This window comes from Lissotriton helveticus, chromosome 6 (assembly GCF_964261635.1).
Source record: "Lissotriton helveticus chromosome 6, aLisHel1.1, whole genome shotgun sequence".
Lineage (NCBI taxonomy): Eukaryota > Metazoa > Chordata > Amphibia > Caudata > Salamandridae > Lissotriton > Lissotriton helveticus.
In genome coordinates this window covers 455550189-455571164 of record NC_136067.1, presented here as the reverse complement: position 1 = coordinate 455571164, position 20976 = coordinate 455550189, and positions in this window count along the sequence as shown.

Below are 20976 nucleotides of genomic sequence, written 5' to 3'. Positions count from 1 at the left end.
GCAAAGTTTTGGGACTTAGAAAAAACTTTGACTTCCAGCTGCTGGAGGACCAGGACAATTTACATTTACATTTGCAGCAGCAAACTTCTGCCAGTGGAACCTCAGAGAGAAGGCATCCGAATTTGTGGAGCCTTCATTGGGTACATAGAATAAGTCCCAATGGGAAAATCTTGCCTGACCAAAAGCATGAAATTATCTGGTCAATGGTTGGACCTTGGCAGGCGGGAAGTTCCAATTTCTCCCACTCAGAGCTTTTCCTTCAGTGGGACCTCCTTAATTGCTATCCGACTTTGCATTGACTTCAACGGATAGAGCCTGCTGCCTTGCTAAACCGGAAGACGTTCTCCTCCACTTTTCAGACTAAATCCTAAGGTAAATTCCTTCACTGTACCATCATGCTTGGTGTAACTGAGCTAAGGATCCATTGCAGTCAGACTCAAAGTATGACTAATCCTCGCCTACCACGTTCACCCTAGGTGGGAAGGGTATGCCCAGACGTGGGTCCCGTGCTCAATAGGCCACTGGAGTCAAGCTATCCTGGCTGAAGACAGCTGATAGCTAGACACCGGTCCTAGGATGCTTAATTCCGGTCCAGGGAAGACATGGTTTGGCAGTTCGGGCAGGACTGTTCCCATGAGGTACAGGGTCAAGACTGATTTGCATATGGCCATGTCTGAACTGGGGTAGCATGGTGAGCAAAATAACGATGGATTAAACCCAGATCTGTGACTGGGGGTGAATGTTTTGCCATTGTGCAACATTCCGTCTATCATCTTGTGTGTTTTGCTGTTCACCCTATGTGGGAAGGGTATGCCCAGACGTGGGTCCCGTGCTCACTAAGCCACTGGAGTCAAGCTATCCTGGCTGAAGACGGCTGATAGGATGCTTGATTCCGGTCCAGGGAAGACATGGCTTGGCAGTTCGGGCTGGATTGTTCCCATGAGGCACAAGGTCGACTGATTTGCATATGGCCATGTCTGAACTGGGGTGGCTTGGTGAGTAAAATAACGATGGATTAAACCCAGATCTGTGACCGGGGGTGAATGTTTTGCCATTGTGCAACATTCCATCCATCATCTTGTGTGTTTTGCTACACATATCGCCATATCCCCCCTCCCAGTATGTGTTCAGGAATCGCAAATCCTACCATTCCCTGACCATACAGGTGGTGTGTAATGCGAAGCACATCATCACCGACATCGTTGCAAAATACCCAGGCAGCACACACAACGCTTTCATCTTCCGCCACAGTGGTATACACAGTCGACTCACAAGTGTGGAGTTTGGTGAGGGATACCTACTAGGTAATTGCATTTGTTCATAGGACACACTAGTAGAGGACAGCATTGGGAGGACAGTGTTTAACCACAATTCTCCCACCCCACAGGTGACAGTGGGTACATACTGACTCCTTACCTGAATTCTGCCAATGCTGGGGAGAGGAGGTACAACAGTGCCAACATAGCAACCAGATGCAGCATTGAGCAGACCTTCGGAATACTCAAAAGCAGATTCCGATGCCTACATAAGAGTGAAGGGGCACTACAATACAGCCCCCAGACCTGTTGCAATATAGTGGTAGCATGTGCCATGCTGCACAACATCACCACCAGGAAAGGCACACCTGTGGAGCTCAGTGAATCAGATTAATCATATGAGATGGGCCAGTGCCAGGACGCATGCCAGACGGTGTAATTGGTGCAGGTGCTGGGCGCCAGAGGCGAGATGAGATCCCATGGAACTATTTCTAGGTAAGAAAAGATGACACAATGCTAAATATCAATTATGAGACTGTGTTTAATTTCCTTTAGTACAGGATATAAATTGGCACACAGTCTGTGTAGCACACAATGTATTGTTCAATGCCCAGCACATTTTAGGATCACAGTGTGAATGAACAATCTGGACCAAGTGTCTGTGTACACTGGGTTGATGCACCCATCTCCCTGTCCAAGTCTGAGAACCTCAACTGCGGCGCTGTCGGCCCATACCCCCTGGCTGTGGGTGCACAGTGCCCTCCTCACCTGTTCCAGAAGCCCTTCTGTGACAAACACTACGACGTCTATCGGGGGTGGGGTGTAATGCTACTTCAGCCAGATTGGCCGTCCTCGTCTGTTGGAGTGAGGACTCCTGGGCCAGTAGTGCGAGCTGCCCGCAGCTCATTCACAGCTCTTGTCACCTGTACCAGGACCCTTGCCACGTCCTGGCTGCAGTGTGCCACCTCACGCTGCATACTTATGCTGCGCCTTAACAGCACATTGGACTTTGAGGAAAGGCAGTTGACCGCCCTGGTGTAGAGGTCTAGGTACTGCTTCTCCTTGCGCATAGCAGCACTGTCTGCCCTCAGTTCAGCACAGAGTGCCTCCAGGGCACCCGTCATGCCCATGAAGCCAGCACTGATTTGCCTCTGTGTTGACCTTATTTTTCTTGCCTGCAGGTGCTGGACTTCTAACATGTGGCCCTCCAGCCCTCTGAAGACTGTGTCCTCTCCTGGGACTGCTGCACTGGTGGATGCACGTGCCCTGTGTCTGGATGGTATTGGCGGTATTGGATCTGCACATGCTCGAGCATGGTGTTGTGGCTCTCACTGTCGCTGGACTGGTTGGACATCGCCATCATTGTCCTGGGCTTCGTCCTCCAGCGGGGGCAATGGTGGCACTGCATTCCGTCTGCTGCATTTTGGAGGGATAACTGGGCTGCTGCCCTCCGCCTCCATATCTTCCTCCTCCTCCTCTTGCCCTGTCGCCTCTAGGTTGGGGGATTCATCCTCGCCTCCACTGACTGTTCCCTGTGTTTCTGCTGGTGCTGTGGATGTAAATGCGCACATTCATTTTCTGTCTTGACTTGCATCTGTCATGCATTAAATTTCACTGTTTGGAGTTACATGGGTCCTGTCTGTCTGTATTTTGCCTTTCATGATGCGCACATACTGGTTGGGACTGGCTGGGTGTCAATGCTCCACTGTTAGGTGCATGTGACTACATCTCCCATAATGCATTGCTGTGTGTGCTTGTGTACCTGCATTGAACTTTTAGATTTGTTGTGCCCCTGGGCCTCTCCTGGTTGTGTGGGGGAAGCAGGGGGGTATCAGGGGTGTGATGGCCTGCTTCTTACCTTGTCTTTTTTCCGGGGGGTCGGAGCCTTCCAGGTCTGCCACACACATATCGGAAGCAGAGTCCCCTCAACCATTTCCTCCAGTGGTGTTGAGACGGTGGCAGTAGAGGTCCCACCACCGGTCTTCTTAGGTCTTCTTAGCCTGCTCCAACACGGCAGCAACCTTCTCCTTTGAGCGCTGACGCATGTCATACCAGCGCTTTCTGAGGTCTTCCACGCTTCGGTGGGTGACACCAATTGCATTGACTTTACGCTGGATGTCTGCCCAAATCCTTCTCTTGCATGTCTCTTGCCAAAGAGGTGCTCATGGCTAACAGCCATTTCCTGAATCAGGACCTCCAGCTCACTTTCTGAGAACTTTTGTTTTCTTTTTCTGGGTGTCTTCCCATGCTACTGATTGTCCTTGCTGGCCATGTCTCCAGTCTCTGCCATTGTTTGTAGCACTGCAGTGTTCCCTCACCTCCACTCCTAGTCTTTCACTGTGCTTCTGAAACTCAGATGCAGCATGGGTAGTCACACTTCCTGGTTGTGATGTCATCAAGCTGCACCTGAGTTTCCGATTCTCAGATTTGCGAATTTTTACGGAATCGCTATTTTTTGCGAGTTTATATTTATATACCGTTTTGCGATTCTCAATATGTGATTCGCGAAAAATCACAAATTGGGAATCGCAAAAAGGGAGTTTGATACATATGGCCCTGAATCCTATTGTATCAGTCATGGGGTTACACCAAGGAAATCCTTTTTCTCTTCTACTTGACAGAGAGTCTGCATTAACAAAGTATCTGTCAGTTAGGAGCAACGGAGATAAATCAGAAATGGCTAAAATAACTGCTGCCCAATGAAATTCTCATAGATTAAATCAGCAATGGCACAGAGCCAAAGTGCTTGGTCCACCTTAATGCTGTTCTCAAGCTGGGCACCAAGTACAGCTCTTTGGCACTTGACCCTCATAGTAGCGAGCCACATCAGTCCTAAGTTTACTCTGGGAGGCTGTGTTAATTTCAAAGTCAGAATTTCTCAAAGCACACAATAGTGCTCAATAAATCCATGGCCAGCCAGTGCATATATTTTTAAAGAGAACAAGTGATTTTTTTCAATCAGAATTAAACACTAAATTATAATTGTACACAATTAAAACCAGATCATTCCAGCCCACCATAAACTAGAAATATGTGTAAAATTGCCTTTCAATGTTAAACAATGCAAACCTCTACTAATGCTGTTTAATGTTTAGGTTGCAGTGTTAATACCCCTTTCTATTGTTTGCACTGTTTTTGCCTTCCTATTGCACATGTCCGAGAGTCCATAATGTAAAACTCTCTCTTATGGCATTTATCATGGAGTTATATTATGCAAAGGCCCTTCCTACCATCTTGTTTGATTTAACAATTCTCCATCAGGTGAAATAAATGGACCTATTAAGTAGGTGGACTAATGCAACTAATCCCCCTCCAAATGTATGCAAATAACATTAACAAAGGGGCCCACCCAAAGCCCTACTCTTTATATGTGCTCATTTTTCATTTATTTGTAATTGCATGAACTCCGACACCCAACGAAAACTGACTCTAATCAAACATAACGAGGAAATAAACTTCAACCAAATATGAATTAGAAAAATTAAGGAAGTCCCCAACTTTTATGATGGCACACATTGCATCATGTTTGTTCATAATAAAAAGGTACCGATGCCAAAAGAATTGGGGTGCTCTATCCTCACCCACCTCACTTGTTCCTGTTCAGTGATAGAGTCCCTTATGTAATAAAGAAGAGCATTTAAAAACATGTGTCATTAATGTTTGTTACAATGACCACCGGGATCAAGCCCTGTAGGCAACAAGCATTGTCTATGGCAAGCTGAGCTTGAAAAAGCTGACATAGAATTCAAGTTCTTTATCTATTTCTTTTAAAAGATGTTTTGTTGTTTTTCCGCTGTTAAATTGTACAGTGGTGGATAGGAGTAATCACACATCACAACGAAAGGAGGGAAGAGCAGCAGTGCTCTAATACTGTCTGTAAATCACTGCTATTGTATCTTTTCAGTTGTGTGCAAAGAACAATGTCACAGTTTTAAAAGAGCTATCCTATAACCTGAGACCATTTGATATTGCACATTGTGATAACACTAGTCGGCTGAATTCTAACTAACCTCATAGCAACCAGATCAGATTTAATGTTCTTTTATTATTTTACACAAATTAGGACAGATGAAAGAAAATAACATGGGTTCTCCAAAATCCTGTGGTCACTTAATTATGACAGAATCAGAAGCAGCAATTATTGGCTCCATCGATATTATGAGATTTGCTGAACGACCACGGATCTGTGTTTTTTCAGCCAGAGATTTATGCTGCTCTCAGCATCTGAAATCTGTGCAAGAACACCCAGCACAAAGTGGGGAAATACCAGTTCATTTTCCAAGATACTTCTAATGTGGGCCTAAATAGTTGAAAACAGATGGACATAACTATGAAGAGTAGTAAAAAAATGTATAAATAGCTATTTTAAATGTATGCGATACACAAAATAAAAAGTTCAAAACAGAACACTACACTTTCTTTCTTTATATAGCTGGCAGGTAAATTAAAATGTGCACATATTGGGATTCAAATTTGTATTAAAGTTTATTTTCATTAAGAAGACTGTAAATAACTAATTAAAGAGGAATTCCAAAAGGGCATTTGGCAAACAATTGCTCACAATGCATATGTTTGAGTTTGGCTTTTTCATATAGAAATGTTAAGGAGAATTTGTGGAGCCCTAATTACGAATATGTCTGACGGTTGATTTTTTATTTAACTAATACTTCTTTGCATGTTGATAATGTGGTAAATATAGAAGTGCTGGGGCTCAAGGTTTTTCTCAGGAGAATGGTTTTTACCACTGCTGAGTGCCTGGATTGCTAAATTCCAAGGCCCCGAGTCTTGATTTTTCCTCATGCCTCTTTCTTTCAAGTCAAGTCAAGTCAAAAAGTCTTTATTTCGAATATTTCATCATAAAAGACATACTAAACAATTCATAATTATACAATATTTCACATAATCCATAAAATGCAATGTGTAGTTGAATTATACATAGTATGTACGAGTTAAAACATATAAATAAATATTAAGCTAAGATCAAATTTGAAAAATTGTTAAATAACAATTTACTAAGACTTGACTATTTAAGGAATATTTTAGAACGATGGGACGCTCCACGGTGACCTCAAGCCTTACGCCCGTTCCCATACATCGTTAAGCCCGCCATTAGACTGTGGACCCGTTTATTGGGAGCTAATCTTCCGAGACCGAAGTATCCAGGCCCAACTAATATATTTAGCCACACCAATGACCACCAGTTTTGAGGTGTCGGTTTTCAGAATTCTGCTCGCAACCTGCGCAAATCGTGTTCCCATTATCCTACATACAGGACGTAGCCACTTCTGTCTAGGAACAAGGTACACAGGGCATACAAAGAGAAATTGGTCAACAGTTTCTATCAAATCCATACAGAAGGGACAGAGACCACTACCATATCCATCCCAAGTCTTCGTTAATCCCCGTAATGGTAGTGAGCCTACCCTAAACTGATGAAAAAGCTTACGATCCTGTGACTTTGTTATAGTATCCCAATATTCTTCCAGAGAACAGTCATCCTTGACTGTCACAAATGTTGCTGTCAGGGAACTGCCTGTCAGGGAAGCATGTCTTTTGGTTACAGTCCAATTCCAGTACGCATCTCTCAAAATCTTTTTTGAAGGAAAGATAGCTGTGTCCGGGTTGGACCATAACTCCCCCATCCCCATTTCAGTCAGAATAATTCTAATTTCTGACAGCCAAACGATCCTGTGTGAGCCCCTATGGCTTTTAACTTCTAACAGGGCCTTAGCATATAAGGACAATTCGGGTGTAGTCCACAGGCGTCGTCAAAACGCCAGTGGTCTATACCGCACCATGTCCTCAACAGGCTGGCAACCTAGATCATATAAAAGGGGTATACGTGGGGTTGACTGTGGCAGTCCTACAGCAAACCTAAAGAATTTATTTTGGGCCACATTTAGAGAGTCCAGGTTACTAAACCCCAATAGTTCAGCGCCGTGTATCACGGCTGGCAGGATTTTAGAGCCATAAATCTTAACGAGAGGGGCCATGGGTTTGGTTAGAGAGCACCTATGCTCTTTAAGCAGTGCTCCTCCTAATTGGGCATGCTTTAAGGTTAGTAAGTCTAGCTGGGGCTTCCTGCTTAAGCCTCTTTCTTTCACCATCCTAAACATCCTGTCTCCATATCTCAGTCTTGTGGTTAATTTTTAATATCTGCTTTATAGCTTTGTCACTGCTGTTCTATCTTTCTTTCCTGCCTTATTTCCTCCATTTTAATCTTGCCCTGTTTAAACGCCTATTGATGAGAAACAAATCCTGGTCATTGGAATGTATGCCAATGCATACCACCTAAAATCAATGGCACAAGTTCAAAACTGAAAGATGGAAGACCCAGAACCTGAAATCAAGGATACCAAGGTGAGCAATATTACTTCTTCTCTCTTGAGGTTATGGGAAGATTAAAACACTTTATTCAGAATTGAAGAAAATGAACACAGGAAACTTGGGTGTTGGAAACTGTTGGAGGTTTCAAAATAGACTTTTGGGAATATCAAGTTCAACTGACAAACCCCAGAGAGTTTGTTTTAGATGTAGAAAAAATAACCCTCATAGACCTCGAGGTAACCCAAATGATCGACAAAGTAGCGTTAACCCATGTCTCAGAATAGAAACAATTAGGGGGATTAGTAAGTACAATCTTTTTGGTAAAAAATTAAAGACAAAGCCTGGTGACCAGTAATAAACTTCAAAGAAATTAAACAAATTCCTAAACTACAGACACTTCAAGATGGAGGATATCCATGTCTTGAGAGACGTTTTGCAAGCCAAAGACTGGCTGGTAAAACTGGACCTCTAGGATGCCTATTTCACAATACCCATGGACAAGGACAGCCAGAAGTGTCTTTGCTTTGCTTGGAAGGGCATACTTTATCAATTTCTCTGCCTACCCTTCGAACGGTCCTCAACCCCATGGTGTTTTACCAAACTGCTTTGTCCGGTACTCAGCTACCTAAGGGAAAGAGGAGTTCATCTGATTATTTACCTGGACGACACACTCAATATGTCACAGGAAAATTCAGAGCTTCAAAAAAATCTGTACTGGGCAACAGAACTCTTAAAGAGATTAGGCTTTATAATAAATATGGAAAAGTAGGGAGTATAGGTATCTAGTACACAAAGTCATCCTACTCTTTTAGCTGTGAAGACATAAGAAACAAACTATTTTGAAGATGTCTGCTGAATCTTATGAACTATTATCTAAAAGAAGGAAAGGAGTAAATGTAATCCGAACATAGTCTCATACTAATGAAAGAAACTCTTTTTTTAAGAGAAAATACATTTCTTAAATATTTTATTCAAAATCCTTGAAACACATCCTTTAGGAAAGTACTCACCTTTGTACCACACCTCTCCTCAAGTGTATGGAGGGTGGGATAATGTTAGCCTCCATTGTCTTTGATGAAATCAATATTCTCTCTGCATATAAACTGGAGAATCGCCATTTCATTACAAGACCAGAGGCTACCATTATGCATGTTTAATGCCATTTAAAGCTACATTAGTAACATACACCACTGGTCTTAAATATAATTGATCAAAGGTGATTGTATTTGACCATGCAGCTGTTTTAAAAAATTCATGCAGGGATCCACATGCCCAAATACCTTGCTAGCCATGGCTTTCCTTGATGAGTGGGCTCTGAACCTTGAGTGATCTACACCAGCTTCACTCATAATCATGCATATCCATCTGGCCAGTGTGACTATAGAAACAGGTTTACAAAGTTTCACATAAGATAGAAGAAGATGGTCAACACCATGCACCCTGAATTCCAAGACATTACTTTCATATTCCTTCATATATCTTACCACACATAAGTTTTCACAATCATGAGCAATGGGGTAGAAGACAGAATCTGACATTGTTTTTGTTCTTTTCTAAACAACAAAGTGTACACCATCAGCTGAATAAAATCTGTTAGACAACTCTAGGGCTGTGATGTCAAAGACTCTTTTAAAGGAAATTAGGCATAACAATGTAGCCAGTTTTATAGATATTTGTTTAAGAGAAAGGTAAGTATTGGTTGGCCAACAATTAAACGGTTTGAAAATCAGATTGACACCCCACATGGATTCAGAACATGCTTTTGGGAGTCTTTTTAGTTTCACTCCCTTCATTTCTCTTCTTATTAAAGGATTACTACCCATTGCTAAATTATTAACTAGGGCATGGCCAGAAGAAATTGCAGATCTTTAATCATTTATTGTTGTATAAGAATGACCAAAAGTAAAAAAACTAGCTAGGTAATTGGCTATCTGCTGTACAGGCACTTTTGTGGGATCCAGAACCCTTTCCAGGAACAAGCTACACCATTTTTTCAAAACACCTCTACATAATTTCCTTGTTCCTGGGGCCCATGATTCATCCACTAGGTTTTTAGCTTCTCTTGACTGGTCTGCATATCTATTTGATCCCCTGAATCCTCCAAACAAGAAGGTTAATGTTCTTCTCCAAGACCAAAGGGTGTTCATCTCCATCTGAACCTTGTAGAAGACCCAAGGATACTGGGACCAAGCATTGGATATCTACTGCAAGTTCCATCGCCCCAGAGAACCAGACTCGGGACCTCCATAAGGGAGTCACTAAAATAATACTGCTGGACTCTAGTTTCACTTTCCAAAATACTCTCGGAATCCTGGAGAAGGGGGCAAAGGCAAATCTTCTGTTCTTGCCCCAGCACTGAAGAAAAGCATCAACATCCACTGCCTTTGGATCTGTCTCCAACTGAAATACACTAGTACTTGGAAGGTTAATCTGCTTGCAAATAAATCTATCTAAATTGGCTCCCAAAGTTCTTGTTTTAGGGAAAAAGCCTCTGGTTGTAACATCTAATTGCTGGAATCTCATAGGAACCTGGAGTTCCTGTCCACCCTTACATTCTGCAACCCTGGAAAAACTTCCGCTCTCAGCACACTCTTGTGTTCCTAGCAAAAATACCAAGTGTGTTATGCTAAGTCCGACAAGATTTTTGATCTCGCATCACTCAATCGATTTATATATGACACTACTGAATTTTCAGTACATTTTTTATACTCAGAGCATTCAGTCCAGCCAACATTTCTAGACAATTTACGTGAAGAGACTGCTCCTTTAGGCACCATCTGCCCTCTGTTTCCAAATTGCCTATCTGGGTTCCCCAGCCTCGGTTACTCGCATCTGACTATAGGACAAAATCTGGGACGTTCCCAAAGATGGCCTTGCCATTCTATGCTTTGAGAATTTCTAGCCACTAAACCATGTCTCCTATCAAGCATCCTTTGATGGGGTTAATGAATCCCTGAACCATAAGCCTTTCCTCAGCCCTAACGCTTGCAATCTCTGTAGGCCTCTGTAGTGGAGGGGGGTTGGGCAGATGACCCAAATGGAAGATGATAAAAGTCCCAAACCTCTCACCTGACCTCTCAGTAGTACTGAATCTTTGGACAAGACCGATCTCACCTCCTTCTTTGTCTTTGTCACCTTTTTGTGTGGGAGAACTAGTTGAGATACAATTAAATCTACTTACAAACCCAGAAAGTCAATATTTTGTGTGGGGACCATGACAGACTTCTCCGCACTTATTATAAGCCTAAGCTCTCTAAGAGTTCTATTGCCCAGGACAGATTTTTTTGAAGCTCCAATATGTCCTGCGACATAATGGGTATGTCATCCAGGTAAATAATCAGACTAACTTCTCTTTCCCTGAGCTAGCTAAATACTGAGCAAAGCACTTTGGTAAAAACCCCTGGGGCTGAGGAAAGTCCGAAGGGTAGGCAGAGAAATTGATAAAGTATGCTCTTCCAAGAGCAGATACTTCTGACTGTCTTCATCCATGGGTATCGTGAAATAGGCATCCTTGAGGTCCAGGGTACCAGCCAATCCTTGGCCTGCAAAATGTCTTTCAAGAGATGGATACCTCCATCTTGAAATGTATGTAGTTTAGGAATTTGTGTAATTCCTTCAAATTTATGACTGGTATTCCCTTGTATTTCTTTTTTACCAAAAAAGATTGTACTTACAAATCCCCCTAATTTTTTCAGTTCGAAGGCTTGGGTTAACACTCCTTTGTTTATCATTTTGGATACTTCCAGGTCTATGAGGATCATTTTTTATGCATCTAAAACCAACTCTCTGGGTTTTGTCAGCTGAACTGGATAATCCCAAAAGTCTATTTTGAAGCCTCCAACAGTTTCCAACACCCAAGGGTCTGTGTTATGTTTCTCCAATTCTGAATAAGGAGTTTTAATCTTCCCCCTACCATTATGAGAGAAGAAGTAATTTTGCCCACCTACGTAGCCTTAATTTGAGGTTCTGGGTCTCCCACCATGGTTTCTCGAGCTTCTACCTCTTGGTGCATAGAAGTTTGAGTTGTGACGGTAGCCCCTGCCATAGTTAGAGAAACCTCTTTGTTCTTGCAGGTTAACTGGGACTTAAATGACCCACGGCCGACAGCCAGTCCCCTCCTGAGAGCCAGTCCAAAAAGGGGGCATGAGCCAAAGACTCTCCGCATGTTAGTTTGTGCCTTGCTAAAAGCAGTGAAGGTGTAAACGCATTTTCCTAATTATTTTACAAAATTATTTCTGAAAAGGAGACCCTTGGTGTCACCCATGTCTTCTCTAGATGATAGCTCCACTAATTTAGGGTTCATCCTCATCAGGAATGCCTTTTGTCTCTCCATGATCAAGTTAGCATTGGCATTACCCAGCATACATATGGCCTGTTCCCCTTAGAAGGTCGATATTAAGAGGCCAATTTTCCCCCCTGGCATCCTCTGCCATGTCTAAGAAGCATGTAAGCAGGTCCAGTATGTCAAGGAGTTTATCCTGACATTGTTTTAGGCATTTTTCTATACCCTTTCTAGTGTCCTTCTCGAACTTAAATAAAAAGGTTATCCGTTCCAGGTCCAAGTTAGGTGTATTTCACATCTTAATCCCAGTGGAGGATCTAGGGCAATTGTATCTAAGTAGGTGGCGAGTTTCACTTTGTAGAGGTTTTCTTACCCTGTGAGTTAAGTATTTTTTAAAATGGTCCATTGGCCACCACTCCGCGCTACGCTGGTGCCTAATTGTAGTGGGGGTATACATCTAACCCCCAAAGGGGTCTTTAATCTGCTGAGTGTTAGAGGGTTGATCTACATCCTCGTCTTGGTTCTTCAAGGTATCATATTTGTCCTGTGGGTCGAAGATTAACTCATCCATTTCCATCTCATCACAGTTTATATTCTCTGCTGAGCAGTTGAAAATGTCTCAAGAAATTTTTGTGCCAAGAAAGTCACTACTTCCCATCAAGCCACTATGGTAACTTTCCTATGTGCCCCGTCCAGGTTGCCAGTTTCTTTTGTGATGCTAAGAGCATCACTCTCTGTTGTTGTGCAGGGGCTACAAGTGCTGTAGGCGTGGTTGAATGCCTTTTCAATATGTTTCCTCTTTTGTGAAACCTTCCCTACTCTCTGGGGTTTAGAGGTCATAAGGGACTCTTCATTTGAAAGGGAAAAATAATTCTCCTCTACAGGGGATACCCTCTTCCTCTTAGTGCGACATCCACCACCTCCCTTATAGAGGACCTAAGTTCCACTTCTAGGAATATTTTAATGATTTACCCCAGGAGCTCAGGATCTGGGTTGGGGGTTGGTGGTTTCCATACTTGTAGTATTTGTTATTAAAAAGAAATTATATTTATAATAAGTTATCATCATGTTTTCTGGTTAGGCAGCCTACTCGTGGTTTGTTGCTTGTACCTTGGCTTTATTTCATTTTTTGATGATTTTAACCAAGGCGATTGGAGTAGGTTTGAGTTAACTGGCCTGTTTATCTTCCTGCCATTAGGCAGGGTAGAACACTGTTATGAGTTTGGAAGGGAGGCCTTAACAGAGTCTCCAGTATTTTCTCTGGAGCAGTGCAGCCATTGCAGCTCGAACAAGGAGCTGTGGCTAAGGTTACGTACTCCGGCATAAAAAATTGGTAGCAACATAAAGGAAGGACGTCTCCGTCCTTCCCTTGTTGTCGCTCTCTTGTGATGATGTGATCAGGCAGTGCGTCAAAAGACGCTATGGCGTTTAAATTAAATACTTCTTGTCAGGAACAGACTCATTGCTAGGGAACCTGGGTAAGTACTCTGTTCTCCCTTTAATGTTTAATTTTATATGTTTTTGTGGAACAGAGCGGAGGATGTGACGTCGCTTTCAAGAAAGGCGATTGCGTCCTCACTATTCATTTAATTACGGTAGACTCAGCAGTATCAGCAGCATGTTAAGGCCAACACCAGCATCTTTTTCTTACCCTGAGAATTTTGTAGGTGTTCAATAGGTCATTTTGTTAATTAGTAACTACGTTTGCACTGACCTGGCCCTACCGTAAACTGGATGGGTGAACAATTTCTATATTAATACCTAGTTATGAAAAACTTTTAAAAGTGCAATGGCAATATGACAATTTATTTATGAGCCATTAATAAACTATAGTATACAAACCACCCTTAGCATTTAAATGTAACGTGGTAATATCACAATCTTAGGTTTAGTTTGGGTAAAGTAACTAAAATAGAATGTAGCATAGACTTATCTTGTTGAGGAGCTGCTAATAAAATAGGAGGATGATTTTGTGCACTGGATCCCTATACTCCCTAACAAACATCCTAATGTTTCATGATGTATTAATATTCTTTAAAGGGCTGCATGTTGGGGCAGCCTTAAAAGCGTATTGCATAATGGTAGCCTACTTTGTATTTAATGAAATCAAGATTCTCTTTGCATATAAATTGGAGATTCACCATTCTCTTCAAGAGTTCCTTCTCAAACCTCTCTCTCAATTTAAGGCTAGGCCATCTACCCAAAACAGAAGATAGTGACGACGGTTATTTGCTGGGCTTAACCAAAGAACAACAGGTGGGGAATGGCCAGGTCCTGGAGCATATAAATGATTCTTGTTACAGGACACTGACACCGTAATCTTGGCTTGTGAATTATTAGCCTGCATGGAAACCTGGATTACTGAGAATCAGTTAATGTCTTATGAGCAACGAGATTTCCATCCATGTATAGGAACTTTATATCCAATGTTAATACTTTAGTATTTTACACAGCTGGAAGTGCATTATTGAGGTGACCAACAATTTGCTAGTTTATTGGTCTTCAATAGAGTGTTTGATGAGGGAGATAGTCCTATTTCAGCGAAATATTTGATGGTGTAGGGCTTATCATTAGGGTTGCTTAGCCAAATTCAAAGGTTACCTGTATTAACCTAGACCAAAGTTCATCTGGGGAATAATAAGCTAGTAATATATTAATAAATATAAAAAGCTTACTGAAAAAGGAGTGCATGCTAGCACCCTTCTTGATTACGTTCCCAAAATGATGGAAGTGCTGAGGAAGTTTCCTCCAACAATGGATGATGTTATCTTGGACAGGACCCCCTCAGACCTTCACAGGAAGTTAGAGGCTTTGCACTACTACTGCACCATAAATATCCTTACAGTAAATATAAAAAACACTTACATATTAGTGTGTGAAATCAAAAGGACTTCAGAATCATGATACACAAGGTGGGAGCATTTAGCTACCTTAACTGCCTATTGTTTACTGGACTTCTTTTTTTCACAAAATCCCCCAAAAGACGCAAACGAGGAGAATGCATATTGAAAGGTGCTATATGTGCACTTGCATGGTGTAACGTTATTCTTGGTGTTCTCTCAGGAGCAAATTTGCTCATACTTCATCCAATACAGCACAGCAAGGCAAGATGCAGAGCTATGTTGTGTGGACAGTAGAGAGCTGAACAGAACTATATTCACCAAGATATATATTTTTTTATTTACTAGAGTTGTATATAGCACTGGCTAGACCCGGATGTATCAGAGCGTTTTACATGAGGAGAGTTACATAGGTTACAAGTTACACATTGTTACAGAAGGTACATAAATTACAAGTTACGTTCGTTGGTTCAAGGAGTTTAGTAATGTATGGATTATGGAGTTTTACAGGTAAGTAAGCATTTAAATAAATAAAACGAATTTCGTTGCGCGCACTGCATCACATTTGGTGATGCAGTGCGCGCAACAAAATTCGTTTTATTTATTTAAATGTTTACTTACCTGTAAAACTCCGTAATCCATACATTACTACCCCCCACCCTTCCCCTCCCCCTGCCCACGTCACCGCCCTGCAGTAACTCATACTGCCGACCGCTACTGCTCCCCGCGGTAAAGGGATCATTCCCAGTCTTCCATTTTGTGTGATTCCCTTGTCATGGTGGACTCTCTCAGCGGGGTTGCTTAGACTCCAGGGCATAGATGCTGGATCCCTCCCCAACAAGTGGAGAGGAGTGCTTTGGTCATGGGCGAACTTAGAAGAATGAAGGCGGGAGGAGGAGGGGGAGGGGGTAGAAAACCCAGCATGAACACAGTGTCCAACTTCCGGCAGGCTAGGAGACGGTTTCCAGTGGTAAGGGGATCAATCCCAGTCCTCCACTATGTGAGACTTCCTTGTCACTGTGGACTCTCTCAGAAGGGTAAGAAGATATGCTCCTGTTCAGCTCCCTCTATGCACTGGCATATTTGTGACTGCCTAGAGCTAGTGCAGGTATCCTTGCGCTATGATGCAAAGGTGCCTGCATAACCCATCTTCCTGCACAAAAGAAGCCTTAAAGGCATATTTCTCTTTCTATGTGTGCTGCAGACTGCAGCACACATGGAAAGAAGAAGCAACGAGAAGAAAAGAAGATATTTCTCCTTATTTCACCTGTTGAGTAGGTGCACCTTATGGCAGAAACCAAGGATTATAAGTGCTTGTAAATCTGGGTTCATAGGTGGATGCGCAGGAACGCACATGGTCCATCCATGTAACACCTACATGATGCAAAGTAATGCTAGGTAAAGCTATGTGCTGCTTTGCATTACTTTCCATTTACTACACCATGCAAATTGACTGTGTGTGGCTTAGTAAATACCAAAATAGATTTTGTATTGGGGCTGTGCCAACAAAGTGACACACTCCCGGTGCAAAATCTTAGGGACTTATTTTGACTTTGGTGGTCTTGAAGCAGGGCTGCAACATGGCTGCCTTGCTCCGAGACCGCCTAAATAGCCACCCACCAGAGTACAACTTTAAAAGTCTCTGGTGTGCAGTTTTTTTGGGGTTCCACTGTGGTGCCTTTGAAATAGGCACAGCAATTGGAGTGTCAATGGCAGTTCTTGCAGGGCATGGACTGTCAAGTTCATGCCCTGTAGGAACTGTGGTGCATGCATACAGGCTGGCTCAACATGTCCCCCTAAATGCACCCCATTGTGCAGAGACAACAGGGGGCCCTGTAGGGCCCCGTTTGTTTCCTTACTGCCAGACTTTTCATGGCGGGCGCACTGCCATGAAAACTGTGGCTGTGAGGAAACTAGTAATATGAATGGCGGTGTCGCAGCAGCACCATCAGCATATTACCAGCCTTACACCGCTGCATGACCGCCAAGGATCTCGGATCTCTGGAGGCAGCAACGGTTATGTGGTAGTCCAGCCACCATAGTCAGAATATGGCTGGTGGACCGCCAGTCTGATGGTCCTCGGACCCCCACCATGATTACCGCGTTCTGATGAACCGCCGTAGTCGTAATAAGGCCCAAAGTAAATCTGGACCTCAATTCTGTCATTGTTACAAGCTTAAAACTTTAGAGTGGCTCAAGGTGTACTACATGGATATCTACTGCAATTCAGGAAGGAAATATTACTTTCTCAAGAGTGGAGAGTAGGTGCCTGTAGAATTGAATAACATTACTCAGTGACAATCAGTAAAAAGACAGTGGGAACTTTTGGAACTAAAATTATATTGTTCACTAACAACTCACTGAGACTGAACAATAGTGGGTAAATACTTCTATGAGCCAAGATTATGCAAATAATCCTAGTCCAGTCATAGATAGAATGTGTTTTAATGCATTGTATGCATGGGCTCAGTGCTTATACCCACTGAGTGTCTAGAACAGAAACATTTAAAGTAAACAAGTACTACATAAAACTAGAGGTATACAAATCGTTGGTTATTTTTTGTAAGGGTATCATACAAAATGCCAGTGTGCCTCATTTTCCTTTATTTGGTTGATTTGTGATATATAGCAACAGGATTTAACCAATAATGTGAATGTGGTAAATAAAAAGGGAGGCAAAGTTCAAAGTGGGCTATAATGCCTCTCCCCAAGAATGGTAACAAACAGCACATTATAATGTGTGCATCTTCAAGCATCATGTATGCTATAGCATTTCTCCATGTGTATTTGCTTTGAAAAAAGATGTATTTAACCAAAAAAGAGGGTGTAGGTGGTTAAATGTGTGCAGTAAGTTTGATGAGACAGTAAGACTATTGGCAGTTCTTTCACTGTGTAAAGTAATTGTAGAAAAATTCTGAGAGACAAGAAACAGTGTTTTTCTAATGTCAAATTTGCTGTAGTAGCATGTTAGGAACATCAAATTCGACTTTGAGCTGTTGTAATAAATGTGTGTCTGTGTACTTTTTGTACTGTGCTCTAAATAGTGTGTCAGATGTATGTTTAACAGGGCAGGTGGTGCGAGTTGTAGGGTGTATTGCATGCATTGCAACCATAACCGGCGAATTTCAGTGGTTTAGCAAGTTTGAGCCTGAACCATAAATTACATTTTAACTATTTTTCAGTAAATTTGATTATTTTTTTTATGATTTTCTCAATTTTCAATACCTGCAGTACATGGCCTTTGACTCTGTGCCCAAGACGCCATGGCCACCCAATTCCCATTGCACACAGCTTACCATGTACCCATTATGCGCTGTGTAAAGCATTGGGCAAGGCCCTGCACCTTTGGCTGTGTGCAGTAGGGGTTCGTTGCAGGGCTTGCACCAAACAAGGCAAGCATTTGAAGGTCTGCCTTACCTTGCACTGGACTTAATTTATTAGCTGCCAAACTTCATACAAATTAATAGAACAGTGCCAAAGTTATTATTGAATGAAACTCTAATTGCCCTTCCGTTCATTTCTTTGTGTGTATGCTCAAATCTTAACATAACCAACAAGGAGCTAAACTTCTATCAAATGTTGTGCAGATTCATCAAATAGTATCAAATTTATTAATAGATGAAAACTTCTTTCTCACTCCCGTTAAAATCCCTCAGCCTTGATGAACCTACATGAAATTGAGAAAACGAAGATTAGGGCTAAGCCTGCTAACTCTCAGACAAATTTCGTGCACACCCATCAGACAACGCTAAAGTCATTAGTAAATCAAAAATGTTTTGATCCCCACTTTCCTCCACTGGATCTGCACAAAACTTAAAATATTTGAATTGGGTGTAACTTGCTAACTGCCATCCACATTTGATATATATTCATTAATCAATGCTAAAGTCATAAGAAATTAAAAGTAATATTTCCTCCCCCCATTAACTTAACCCCCCCTTGTTGCACTGGCACAAAAATTGACATACAAATAAAAAACAAACCTTCCAAACTTCTGCAAAATGGTGTGCCGATTTGTCACGCAACGCCAATACTATTTGCAAATGAGCATTTATATGTTCATCCCTTATTTACTTACCCCAATTGGTGGAACTCCATAAATTTAAAAATACTAAAAGACGGTTGAATGTCTTAAGTCCCTGCCAAATATCGTGCAGATCCATCAAGTGGTGCCGATGTTATTATGAAAAATATTTTTACCCTCCCCCTTTACATTTGTCTCCCACATTGGATGTTCTCAAAACGTAATATACCTGCACTGGTTACCACTTGCTAACTTCTTACCACACTTCCAACAGAATGTCCAAACAGAGACAAAGTTATGTTATACAGATTTATAAAGCTCACTTTTACCTAGGAGGATATCCTGGTGCTGAGTAGATGGGAGTCTAGCCACACCTATGGCAAATGAAAATGTTATTCACCCTCTTTAACTATGCCCAACCCTTTATAAATGGCAATAAAACTGTATATACCAATAGAAAGCATATCCTTCCTAGCTTCTCACGAATTTTGTACTGATGTTTCACACAGTGCCAAACTTACTAGCAAATTAACAATACCCCCCTCGCTTTTTGTAACATCCCTCCTTTATAGATATGCACAAATTTCAAAATACCAATAGTAATCTGTTTGCACTGTCTGCCATATTTCAAACATATTCGTCGAACGGTGGCAGTTATGGTTACCAACGCATACCATACACAGACCATAACAAGTGCTGAATGCATGTTGCTTACTTGATAACATTTTTTTGTTATTGTGCTGTTGGCAAATAGGTGGATTTTGCCTGGCAGTCATCAGGACTAATGGCGTGTTTTCCACACCGGTAACCATAACTGGCAAACTTCAGTGGTTTGTCATGTTTGAGACATAACCCACTTTTAAGCTATGTTTTTTTTCAGTAACTATCATTATTTTTTATGATGCCCTCATTTTTCAATGTCTGCAGCACATGGCCTTCAGACGGGTAGAGCAAGTCTTTGGTGCAGGGCCTGTACCCGGAACACCCTGCCAGCAGCCAATTCCTGCAGCACGTGGTGTTCAGCCATAGTAGAGGCTGAGTACATTGCCTGGTGTGGGGGTCAAACCCTGTATTCACCCCACTATAGCCCCCCCCCCCCCACCCTCCACCTGGAGCCAATTTCCACAATGCACACACAGCATGTGGCTGTGCACAGCAGGGATGGGCGCTGGGCCTGGTCTTCTGACAGACCCTGTGCCCCACTCCTCTCAGCCACAGACCAAAGCTGCCTAAACTGTCATGCTCTGCATTCTATTCACATGGAGCTTAATATGTGAATTGTAGCTGTAGGCAGTGAACAGGGGCACTAATTTGTAAGGACCGAGCTGTTTTTATCGTCAGACTTTGACCTAGAGCAAGAACGAGTGCGGGAAAAACTGAAAATATGATGAATATAAATATAGCAAAACAGCAGCAAAGAAAGAAAGAATGGGAAAATAAGTACCTGCAGGAGCGAGAAAGGGAGAGTAGAGTGGTGGAAGAAAAAGCAGTGAGTTGGTACCAAGACTAGGGATCCTTGCAAGCAGCACCGAGGGTGAGCCCCTAAGAAAAACTTCAGGCCCTTGTGCTGTTTGTTTTTAAATGAGGCACTGTGTTTGGTGATGTGGATCATGCCCTAGAATTAGTTAGTTGCTATGGAAAAATGTCCCTATATTTGCTCTTCTAAAAAAAAATAATAATAAATAGCGTGATGGGTCAAAAAACAAGAGCACCCAGTTCGTTCCAACAATCAGCAATAAAACTTGCAATTCCGTGTAGGCTAAAATTGTGTTTCCGAAGCTTAATAGGTCTTGGTTAAACTATCCATGAAAATATACGAAAGAAAAATATATTAAATAATATATTAACAGACTTGGTGCATTAGCTCAGTACACCAATCTGAGAGTGATTGGAGAATGTGCTAACAGTTACTGCGCATGCCTTTCAGCATCCTTGCTTTATGTAAGTTTAAACTGCATGTCAGCAGCACCATACTGCATTAAACATGTGGCTTTCATGAACCATCTATTTGGCGCAACTAAACTTTAATTGCACACTTACACGCATGTTTCAGGGGTTCGTCAAGGTCCAGAAAAACAGAACTTTGTTCCATCACTTGTTGCTAAATAAATATAACGAAAGGATGCGTGGCAAACAAGCAGCTAAAAAGGCCATGCTGAAGAAAGACACCCATTTTACACGACGATCAATTCTCGTCCAGCGCCTCGATAGTAAGCAAAGCGGCGCTGGGTGCTTTAAGATGGCAAA